Below are 12,328 nucleotides of genomic sequence, written 5' to 3'. Positions count from 1 at the left end.
CTTTGTGGAAAACAGTGCTTCCCTTCAGGCTTTAACGCTTCTTAATTCATTAATAATGTCTGTATGACTGTACAATAAACAACAATGGCCCTGTTTCTTCAGTCTTTGACCAAGAGATTAGAATGTGGTAGAAAGGCCAAATGTCTTCACAATGAATTGTAAGCACTTACAAGCCATAAAATGTTTTGATGATTCAGAAGACTGTACATCCAATGGAGCACTGTATTGGGATTGAGCACTACTTGCAATGTGTATATTGGGTAACTTTTTCTCTTACAAAGTACACATATTTAGGCATGGTGCCATGTAATATGTTAATGGAATATAGACTCATGATTACCCTAATGATTTATGTTATATACAGGAAAAATGTGTGTAAGTAATGTATACAGGAGCTTCTCACAAAATTAGAATATCATCAGAAAGTTATTTTTATTTCAGTTCTTCAGTAGAAAAAGTGAAACTCATATATAGTCATTACAAACAGAGTGATCTATTTCAAGCATTTTTCTGTTAATGTTGATGATTATGGCTTACAGCCTAAGAAAACCCAAAAGTCATTATCTCAGTAAATTAGTATACTTTTTAATACCAGCTTGAAAAATGATTTTTAAAATCTGAAATTTTGGCCTACTGAAATGTATGTTCAGTAAATGCATTCAGTACTTTGTTGGGGCTCATTTTGCATCCATTACTGCATTAATGCAGCATGGCATGAAGGCGATCAGCCTGTGGCACTGCTGAGGTGTTATGGAGCCCAGGTTGCTTTGATAGCATTGTTGGGTCTAGTGTCTCTCCTCTTCCTCTTGACAATAATCTATGGGGTTAAGGTCAGGTGAGTTTGCTGGCCAATCAAGCACAGTGATACTCTTGTTTTTAAACCAGGTATTGGTACTTTTGGCAGTGTGGACAGGTGCAAAGTCCTGCTGGAGAATGAAATTTCCATCTACAAAAAGTTTGTCAGCATGAAGTGCTGTAACAATTTCCTGGTAGATGGCTGCATTGACTTTTGTCTTGATAAAACACAGTGGCCCTACGCCAGCAGATGACATGGCTTCTCAAGCCATCACTGATTGTGGAAATTCACATTAGACGTCAAGCAGCTTGGATTGTATGCCTCTCCACTCTTCTTCCAGACTCTGGGACCTTGATGTCCATATTTACTTTCCTCTGAAAACAACACCGTGGACCACTGAACAACAGTCCAGTTCTTTTTCTCCTTGGACCAGGTAAGACCCTTCTGATGTTGTCTTTTGGTAATGAGTGGCTTGACACAAGGAATGCGACACTTGTACCCCATGTCCTGGATGCTTCTGTGTGTGGTGGCTCTTGAAGCAATGACTCCAGCAGCAGTCCACTCCTTGTGAATCTCCCCCAAACTTTTAAATGGCCTTTTCTTAACAATCCTTTCAAGACTGTCATTATTCCGGTTGGTTGGGCACCTTTTATCTGCAACACTTTTTCCTTCCACTCAACTTTCCATTAATATGCTTGGATACAGCACTCTGTGAACAGCCAGCTTCTTTAGAAATGACCTTTTGTGGCTTACCCTCCTTGTGGAGTGTCAATGACTGTCTTCTGGACATCTGTCAAGTCAGCAGTCTTCCCCATGATTGTGGAGCCTACTGAAATAGACTAAGGGACCTTGTTAAACGCTTAGGAAGCCCTTGTAGGTGTTTTTTTGCTAATTATTTTAATTTACTAAGATATGCATCATCTCTCGCCTTGACTACTGCAACCTCATGCTCTGTGGCCTCCCCTCAAACACTCTCGCACCCCTCCAATCTATTCTAAACTCTGCTGCCCGACTAATCCACCTGTCCCCCCGCTGTTCCCCAGCTTCTCCCCTCTGTCAATCCCTTCACTGGTTCCCAATTGCCCAGAGACTCCATTACAAAACCCTAACCATGACATACAAAGCCATCCACAACCTGTCTCCTCCATACATCTGTAACCTCGTCTCCCGGTACTTTCCCGCACGCAACCTCCGATCCTCACAAGATCTCCTTCTCTACTCCCCTCTTATCTCCTCTTCCCACAATCGCATACAAGATTTCTCTTGCGCATCACCCCTACTCTGGAACTCTCTACCACAACATATCAGACTCTCACCTACCATCGAAACCTTCAAAAAGAGCCTGAAGACCCACCTCTTCCGACAAGCCTATAACCTGCAGTAACCATCGATCGACCAAACCGCTGCACGACCAGCTCTACCCTCGCCTACTGTATTATCACCCATCCCTTGAAGATTGTGAGCCCTCGCGGGCAGGGTCCTCTCTCCTCCTGTACCAGTTATGACTTGTATTGTTTAAGATTATTGTACTTGTTTTTATGTATACTCCTCCTTACATGTAAAGCGCCATGGAATAAATGGCGCTATAAAAATAAATAATAATAATAATAATGACTTTTGGGTTTTCATTGGCTGTAAGCCATAATCATCAACATTAACAGAAATAAACACTTGAAATAGATCACTCTGTTTGTAATGACTCTACATAATATACGAGTTTCACATTTTGTATTGAAGAGCTGAAATAAATTAACTTTTTGATATTCTAATTTTTTGAGAAGCACCTGTCTATGGCATTATAATGTACCCCCAATTTATTACTGCTGAAAACATTAAAATCCATATGTAATCAAAAGTATGAAATGGCATCTTTCAAATTCAGGTAATTTAATTACATTACATGTGTTATGTTTCTTTTTTAAAGTATTATCAAACTATCAAACTAATATCTAATATATAAAGCTCAAAGTGTGTGTGTATGTATGTGTGTGTGTGTGTGTATGTCCGGGATTGGCATCCGCACCGTCACAGCTACAGCCACAAAATTTGGCACAGTCACACGTCTGGACCCCGAGAGCGTCCTAAGCTATGTTGTGAGGCGATATTTTAACCCCGCGCATTCCAATTCACTTCAATTTTGCCCCTGTCTACATACTGGGGAAAAAGTGTGTGGCGTCAAACCCCGCCCCTCATTATGATGTCATAATGCCCCTATCTACATAATGGGGAAACGGTGTGGGCGTATCAAGCCCCACCCCTCATTATGATGTCACAATGGTTGCCATGGCGACGCTGATGTCATCAAGCCCCGCCGCTCATGATGTCATAATGGTTGACTATGGGATGGCGGATGTGTGATGGGAATATGGGAACTGGACTGTTGGATGGAGAATATGTATGACGGGTATATGGGCACGGGCCTATGGTATGGTGGATATGTATGACGGGTATATGGGCACGGGACTATGGGATGGAGGATGTGTGATGGGTATATGGGCATGGGACTATGGGATGGAGAATATGTATGACAGGTATATGGGCATGGGCCTATGGGATGGTGGATATGTATGACGGGTATATGGGCACGGGCCTATGGGATGGTGGATATGTATGACGGGTATATGGGCACGGGACTATGGGATGGAGAATATGTATGATGGGTATATGGGCACGGGACTATGGGATGGCAGATATGTATGATGGGTATATGGGCACGGGACTATGGGATGGAGGATATGTATGATGGGTATATGGGCACGGGACTATGGGATGGAGGATATGTATGATGGGTATATGGGCACGGGACTATGGGATGGAGGATATGTATGATGGGTATATGGGCATGGAACTATGAGATGAAGGCTGTGTGGGTATATGGGCACTCGACTATGGGATGGAGAATATGTATGACGGGTATATGGGCATGGGACTATGGGATGGAGGATAATCATTATAATTTGTTATAACTAGCCACAGTTAATTACTATGCCTGGGCAAGGCTGGGCTCTACAGCTAGTAAAAAATAAAATCGTAATCTTGCAATTTTCAAACAGGCCACTAGGGCATTTATAGACTCTTACGTGAAGTTTCTTCTTGTAAGTTAATTAAGGTTAGGAATTATTATAGGGCTTCTTTACTTATGATTTTTTTTTTTTTGTAGGTTCGATCCTAATCTGAGGAAGGATTACAAAGACAATAAACACCTCTCCACACAGGTGGTAGCACAGGATCCTACAATCACAATAGGTGATTTTACTCATGACCCTATTTCCCCTCCCTTCACAATGACCATTGCACAGGCTCATTAGACACTTCAGTGCAAAAGACAAGGTGATGGTCTGACCATTGTAACTATGCACATGTGTTATTTCCTGAACCAAAAGAATTCACAGTCCAAAAATAGTCCATTTAATTTTTAACACAAACTGTGATATGTAAAAAATAAATATTGATAAACCATTTCTAAAAATACGTTCAACACAAACCTGATTTAAGCAATAGGTAAATTTATTAAGATGGTTTTCATTTTAGGCTTAATACACGAATGAGCAAAGGGGTAACATTGTTTTCAACTTTTGACTTTCAGACTACCATCATTTTATACACAATCATCTTGGCCATCTCATGCAGAAATTTGACTTGCAATTATTTAGCCTATGGTTAGTTAAGTAGATTCTTGTCATGTCACTGCAAGTCAGTAATGATCGCAAAAAAAGAAGCATGCTCATTGCCTTTTCACCCACTGCTGAAGATTGCATCAGCCAAAGAGTGGGCTCATGACATCAAGTGTGGCTGGCTGGGCATGCCTCATAATACCTAGCAGATATTGCGTTACATGGTCTAATCCATGCTATCATGGTGGACTATCATTGACATTATAAAAGCTGAGGACTTGGAAAGCAGTCGCCATTTTAGAATTTTACAGACTAGAAATAGGAGGTCAGAGAACACATCCCACTATTACATATAGGGAACAAAAGGCCTAAATATGATTGTATTGTACTACTGCAGTGCTGAAAAAACATTGAAAATGTGTGTGGTAGGTATCAGTATGTGAATAAGAATGCAGTCAGATGGTCATAAAAATCAGAACGCAGTACACGAACAGTACCCTAAGTTCTAAAAGAGACTATTGTACTGAAATTTGGTCTGTACTGTACATAGCTTGGTTCATGAGAAACTGATGGTTTAACCCCTTCACCCCCAAGGGTGGTTTGCACGTTCATGACCGGGCCAATTTTTACAATTCTGACCACTGTACCTTTATGAGGTCATAACTCTCGAACGCTTCCATGGATCCCGGTGATTCTGACATTGTTTTCTCGTGACATATTGTACTTCATGTTAGTGGTAAAATTTCATTCAAATAACTTGCGTTTATTTGTGAGAAAAACGGAAATTTGGCGAAAATTTTGAAAATTTCGCAATTTTCCAACTTTTAATTTTTATGCCCTTAAATCACAGAGATAAGGCACACAAAAAACTTGATAACTAACATTTCCCACATGTTTACTTTACATCAGCACAATTTTGGAACCAAAATTTTTTTTTGTTAGGAAGTTATAAGGGTTAAAAGTTGACCAGCGATTTCTCATTTTTACAACACCATTTTATTTTTAGGACCACATCACATTTGAAGCCACTTTGAGGGGTCTATATGATAGAAAATACACAAAAGTGACACCATTCTAAAAACTGCACCCCTTAAGGTGCTCAAAACCACATTCAAGAAGTTTATTAACCCTTTAGGTGCGTCACAGGAATTTTTTTGAATATTTAAAAAAAAATGAACATCTAACTTTTTTTCATAAAAAAAATACTTCAGGTTCAATTTTTTTTATTTTACCAAGGGTAACAGGAGAAATTGAACTGCAAAAGTTATTGTGCAATTTGTCCTGAGTACGCAGATACCTGATATGTGGGGGGGAACGACTGTTTTTAACAGGGAGAAATGCAAAGTACTACATCTGGGCAATAAAAATGAAAAAAGCATATATAGAATGGGAGGAATAGGGCTAAGTGACAGCACATGTGAAAAAGACTTGGGTATACTAATAGATCACAGACTGAATATGAGTCAACAGTGTGATGCAGCAGCAAAAAAGGCAAATGCAATTCTAGGATGTATTAACAGAAGCATACAGTCTAGATCACGTGAAGTCATTATTTCCCTCTACTCCTCTTTGGTCAGACCTCATCTGGAATATTGTGTCCAGTTTTGGGCACCACATTTTAAAAAAGACATCAACAAACTGGAGCAAGTTCAGAAAAGAGCGACCAGAATGGTGACCGGTCTGCAAACCCTGTCTTATGAGGAAAGGTTGCAGGATTTGGGGATGTTTAGTTTGCAAAAGAGAAGACTGAGAGGAGACTTAATAGCTGTCTACAAATATCTAAAGGGCTGTCACATTGTAGAAGGATCAACTTTATTCTCATTTGCACAAGGAAAGACTAGAAGCAATGGGAAGAGACACAGATTAGATATTAGAAAAAACTTTTTGACAGTTAGAGTGATCAATGAGTGGAACAGGCTGCCACGAGAAGTGGTGAGTTCTCCTTCAATGGAAGTCTTCAAACAGAGGCTGGACAGACATCTGACTGGGATGATTTAGCGAATCCTGCTTTGAGCAGGGGGTTGGACCAGATGGCCCAGGAGGTCCCTTCCAACTCTACGATTCTATGATTCTATGATTCTATGTTTCGGCGCATGGCAGAGCTCAGAATGGAAGGAGCGCCGTTTGACTTTTTCAATGCAAAATTGGCTGGAATTCAGATTGGACGCCATGTCACGTTTGGAGAGTCCCTGATGTACCTAAACAGTGGAAACCCCCTACATGTGACCCCATTTTGGAAACTAGACCCCCCAAGGAACTTATCTAGATATGTGGTGAGAACTTTGAACCCACAAGGGCTTTACAGAAGTTTATAACGTACAGCGGTACAATTAAAAAATCATATTTTTTCCACAAAAATGATCTTTTCACCCCAATTTTTATTTTCCCAAGGGTAACAGGACCCTAAAAGTTATTGTGCAATTTGTCCTGAGTACGCTGATACCCCACATGTGGGGGTAAACCACTATTTGGGCGCATGGCAGAGCTCGGAAGGGAAGCAGCGCCATTTGACGTTTTTGGCTGGAATTGAGATCGGACACCATGTCGCGTTTGGAAAACCCCTGATGTACCAAAACAGTGGAAACCCCCCACAAATGACACCATTTTGGAAACTAGACCCCCTAAGGAACTTATCTAGATGTGTGGTGAGAACTTTGAACCCCCATGGGCTTCACAGAAGTTTATAACATAAAGCCATACAATTAAAAAATCATATTTTTTCAACAAAAATGATCTTTTCACCCTCAATTCTTATTTTTCCAAGGGTAACAGGACCCTAAAAGTTATTGTGCAATTTGTCCTGAGTATGCTGATACCCCACATGTGGGGGTAAACCACTATTTGGGCGCATGGCAGAGCTCGGAAGGGAAGCAGCGCCATTTGACGTTTTTGGCTGGAATTGAGATCGGACACCATGTCGCGTTTGGAAAACCCCTGATGTACCAAAACAGTGGAAACCCCCCACAAATGACACTATTTTGGAAACTAGACACCCTAAGGAACTTATCTAGATGTGTGGTGAGAACTTTGAACCCCCATGGGCTTCACAGAAGTTTATAACATAAAGCCATACAATTAAAAAATCATAATTTTTCCACAAAAATGATCTTTTCACCCTCAATTCTTATTTTTCCAAGGGTAACAGGACCCTAAAAGTTATTGTGCAATTTGTCCTGAGTACGCTGATACCCCACATGTGGGGGTAAACCACTATTTGGGGGCATGGCAGAGCTCGGAAGGGAAGCAGCGCCATTTGACGTTTTTGGCTGGAATTGAGATCGGACACCATGTCGCGTTTGGAAAACTCCTGATGTACCAAAACAGTGGAACCCCCCACAAATGACACCATTTTGGAAACTAGACCCCCTAAGGAACTTATCTAGATGTGTGGTGAGCACTTTGACCCCCCCAGTGCTTCACAGAAGTTTACAACGCCCGGGCGTGAAAATAAAAAATTCGTATTTTTTCCACAAACATGATCTTTTAGTCACCATTTTTTTTATTTTCCCAAGGGTACCAGGAGAAATTGGACCCCAAAAGTTGTTGTCCAATTTGTCCTGAGTATGCTGATACCCCATATGTGGGAGAAAACTACTGTATGGGCACACGTCGGGGCTCGGAAGGGAAGTAGTGACGTTTTGGAATGCAGACTTTGATGGAATGGTCTGCGGGTGTGATATTGCCTTTGGAGAGCCCCTAATGTACCTAAACAGTGGAAACCCCCCACAAATGACACCATTTTGTAAACTAGACCCCCCAAGGAACTTATCTAGATGTGTGGTGAGCACTTTGACCCCCCCAGTGCTTCACAGAAGTTTACAACGCCCGGGCGTGAAAATAAAAAATTCGTATTTTTTCCACAAACATGATCTTTTAGTCACCATTTTTTTTATTTTCCCAAGGGTACCAGGAGAAATTGGACCCCAAAAGTTGTTTTCCAATTTGTCCTGAGTACGCTGCTACCCCATATGTGGGAGAAAACTACTGTATGGGCACACGTCAGGGCTCGGAAGGGAAGTAGTGACGTTTTGGAATGCAGACTTTGATGGAATGGTCTGCGGGTGTCATGTTGCCTTTGGAGAGCCCCTAATGTACCTAAACAGTGGAAACCCCCCACAAATGACACCATTTTGAAAACTAGACCCCCCAAGGAACTTATCTAGATGTGTGGTGAGCACTTTGACCCCCCCAGTGCTTCACAGAAGTTTACAACGCCCGGGCGTGAAAATAAAAAATTCGTATTTTTTCCACAAACATGATCTTTTAGTCACCATTTTTTTTTATTTTCCCAAGGGTACCAGGAGAAATTGGACCCCAAAAGTTGTTTTCCAATTTGTCCTGAGTACGCTGCTACCCCATATGTGGGAGAAAACTACTGTATGGGCACACGTCAGGGCTCGGAAGGGAAGTAGTGACGTTTTGGAATGCAGACTTTGATGGAATGGTCTGCGGGTGTCATGTTGCCTTTGGAGAGCCCCTAATGTACCTAAACAGTGGAAACCCCCCACAAATGACACCATTTTGAAAACTAGACCCCCCAAGGAACTTATCTAGATGTGTGGTGAGCACTTTGACCCCCCCAGTGCTTCACAGAAGTTTACAACGCCCGGGCGTGAAAATAAAAAATTCGTATTTTTTCCACAAACATGATCTTTTAGTCACCATTTTTTTTATTTTCCCAAGGGTACCAGGAGAAATTGGACCCCAAAAGTTGTTGTCCAATTTGTCCTGAGTACGCTGACACCCCATATGTGGGAGAAAACTACTGTATGGACACACGTCGGGGCTCGGAAGGGAAGCAGTGACGTTTTGGAACGCAGACTTTGATGGAATGGTCTGCGGGTGTCATGTGCATTTGGAGAGCCCCTGATGTACCTAAACTATTGAAACTCCCCACAAGTGACCCCATTTTGGACACTAGACCCCCCACGGAACTTATCTAGATGTGTGGTGAGCACTTTGAACCCCCAAGTGCTTCACAGAAGTTTATAACACTCGGACGTGAAAATAAAAAAATCATTTTTTTTCCACAAAAATGATATTTTTGCCCCCAATTTTTTATTTTCCTAAGGGTAACAGGAGAAATTGGACCCCAAAAATTGTTTTGCAATTTGTCCTGAGTAGGCTGATACCCTACATGAGGGGGTAAAACACTGTTTGGGCGCATAGCAGAGCTTGGAAGGGAAGGAGCACCATTTGACTTTTTCAACTCAGAATTGGCTGGAATTGAGATCAGACGCCATGTTGCATTTGGAGAGCCCCTGATGTGCCCAAACAGTGGAAACCCCCAATTCTAACTCCAACCCGAACCCCAACACGCCCCTAACCCTAGCCCTAACCCTAGCCCTAACCCTAGCCCTAGCCCTAGCCCTAACCCTAACCCTAGCCCTAGCCCTAACCCTAACCCTAACCCTAGCCCTAGCCCTAACCCTAACCTAACCCTACCCCAACACACCCCTAGCCCTAACCCTAGCCCTAACCCTAATGGAAAAATGGAAATAAATACATTTTTTTTATTTTATTATTTTTCCCTAACTAAAGGGGTGATGACGGGGGGTTTGATTTACTATTTATGGCGGTTTTTATGTTTGGCGGCTGTCGCACGCTAAAAGACGCTTTTTATTGTAAAAATAGTTTTTGCATCACCACATATTGAGAGCTATAATTTTTCCGTATTTTGACCCACCGAGTCATGTGAGGTCTTATTTTTTGCGGGACGAGTTGACGTTTTTATTGGTACCATTTTCGGGCACGTGAAATTTTTTGATCGCTTTTTATTCCGATTTTTGGGACGCAGAATGAACAAAAACCAGCGTTTCATGAATTTCTTTTGGGGGGGTGCGTTTACACCGTTCCGCGTGCGGTAAAATTGATAAAGCGCTTTTATTCTTCGGGTCAGTACGGTTACAGCGATACCTCATTTAGGTCGTTTTTTTATGTTTTTGTCGGTTTTATGCAATGAAAACTATTTTATATAAAAAATAATTATTTTTGCATCGCTTTATTCTGCGAGTTATAACTTTTTTATTTTTTCGCTGATGATGCTGTGTGGTGGCTCGTTTTTTGCGGGACAAGATGATGTTTTCAGCGGTACCATGGATATTTATATGCGTCTTTTTGATCTCGCGTTATTGCACTTTTTGTTTGGCGGTATGATAATAAATCATTATTTTTTGCTTCGTTTTTTATTTTTATTTTTTAAGGGGTTCGCTAAAGGGGTTAACTAATGGGACAGTTTTATAGGGCAGGTCGTTACGGACGCGGCGATACCTAATATGTGTACATTTATTGTTTTTTTTTTTTATTATTTTAAAAAAATGAATTTATTGGGGAATATTTTTTTTTTTTTTACTAATTTATTTGGCGATTTTTTTAAATTTATTTTTACACTTTTTTTTAAATTTTTTTTTTACTTTATTACATAGTCCCAGGTGGGACATCACTGTCCTGTGACAGATCGCTGATCTGTCACATCACAGATCACTGTGACAGATCAGCAATCTGTCACAGGCAGTGCACAAGGCTTCCTCATGCCTGCGCTTTGCAGGCACTGAGGAAGCCAGCTTCCCCAGGCCCCCGAAGGCCCCCGTCGCCATCTTGGATTCGGGGGCCTGGAGGATAGGAGCCCCCCGCAGCAGCGCTGCACATTGCGCTGCCGTGGGGGGCTCAGGGAAGCACGGAGGGAGCCCCCTCCCGATGCTTCCCTTTAACTCCCGGTACACCGCGATCGCGTTTGATCGCGGTGTGCAAGGGGTTAATGTGTCGGGGGCGGTCCGTGACCGCCCCTGACACATTGTGCCGGGTGTCAGCTGTGATAATCAGCTGACACCCGGCCGCGATCAGCGGCGCTCACCACGTGGGCGCCGCTGATCGCGGTAGACGTACTATCCCGTCCCCGGTCATACGGGCCCGGGTACCGTGGACGGGATAGTACGTCTCATGTCAGGAAGGGGTTAAAGCAGGTGTTGAAAATGTACACCGTTCGCAACTAAGCATGCTTGCACGCGCCATTCCATATTGCTGAATGTATTTTGCAGGACATCTGAAGTCATAGCCTGAATTTATCGCTGTATATTATCTTGGAGTTCCTGTAACGTTCGAACGTTCGTGACTTGTTACTGTACACCTGACCTTTCAAATGGCCCAAATGAAAAATTACAGCGGCTTTAACCTCTGTACCCCTTCATGACCAGGCCAAACTTTACAATTCTGACCAGTGTCACTTTATGTGGTAATAACTCTGGATTGATTCAACGGATCACACTGATTCTGAGACTGTTTGTTTTTTTTTTCATGACTTATTGTACTTTATGATAATGGTAACATTTATTCGTTATGACTTGCATTTATTTGTGGAAAAAAAATCGGAAATTTATTGAAAATTTGGAAAACCCCTCAAGGTGCTCAAAACCACATTCAAGCCTGATTCACAGGAATTTTTAAAATATGGGAGGAAAAAAATGAACATTTAACTTTTTTTCTCAAAAAATTTACTATGGACCTATTTTTTTTTTTTTATTGTCACAAGGGTAACAGGAAGAAATGTTCACTAAAATTTGTTGTGCAATTTCTTCTGGGCATGCCGATACCCAATATGTGGGGAAAACCACTGTTTGGGTGCATGGCAGGGCTTGGAGGGAAAGAAACATAATTTGACTTTTTTAATGCAAAATTTGATTGAATAATTATGGGACAAAGTAAAAAAATAAAAAATTTCCAGCACCTGGTAAAATTTCCTTAAGCTTTATTCCATCATAAATAAAAAAAAAAAGTATCATTCTGATACAAGGTAGGAAGGAGTGACGTTTTGGAACGCAGACTTTGCTGGAATTGTGTGCAGATGTCATGTCCTATTTGAATAGTGCATAAACAGTGGAAAACCCAAACAAGTGACCCCATTTTGGAATTTATCTAGATG

At 41.6% G+C, this 12,328-nt stretch overlaps 1 protein-coding gene across 6 annotated transcripts in view; it reads left to right on the top strand.

The window, feature by feature from the left end:
* The window catches only part of TNFAIP8L3 (TNF alpha induced protein 8 like 3), a 186,319-nt gene that overhangs the window by 60,228 nt on the left and 113,763 nt on the right, over positions 1-12,328 (top strand). For 2 of the 6 annotated variants that reach the window (XM_073568437.1, XM_073568436.1), the window contains one exon: positions 3,957-4,042. The exons of 3 other annotated variants lie outside the window; for them this stretch is intronic. The gene's annotated coding sequence lies outside the window, so the exon portion shown is untranslated. Of the gene's footprint in view, positions 1-1,136; positions 1,230-3,956; positions 4,043-12,328 lie in introns of those variants that run through there. One more of the 6 variants, XM_073568435.1, reaches the window with a different exon arrangement.

This window comes from Dendrobates tinctorius, unplaced genomic scaffold (assembly GCF_039654945.1).
Source record: "Dendrobates tinctorius isolate UK_male_01 unplaced genomic scaffold, ASM3965494v1 ptg000022l, whole genome shotgun sequence".
Classification (NCBI taxonomy): Eukaryota; Metazoa; Chordata; class Amphibia; order Anura; family Dendrobatidae; genus Dendrobates; species Dendrobates tinctorius.
The sequence above is the reverse complement of the archived record's forward strand: the minus strand, read 5'-3'. Positions and strand labels throughout refer to the sequence as shown.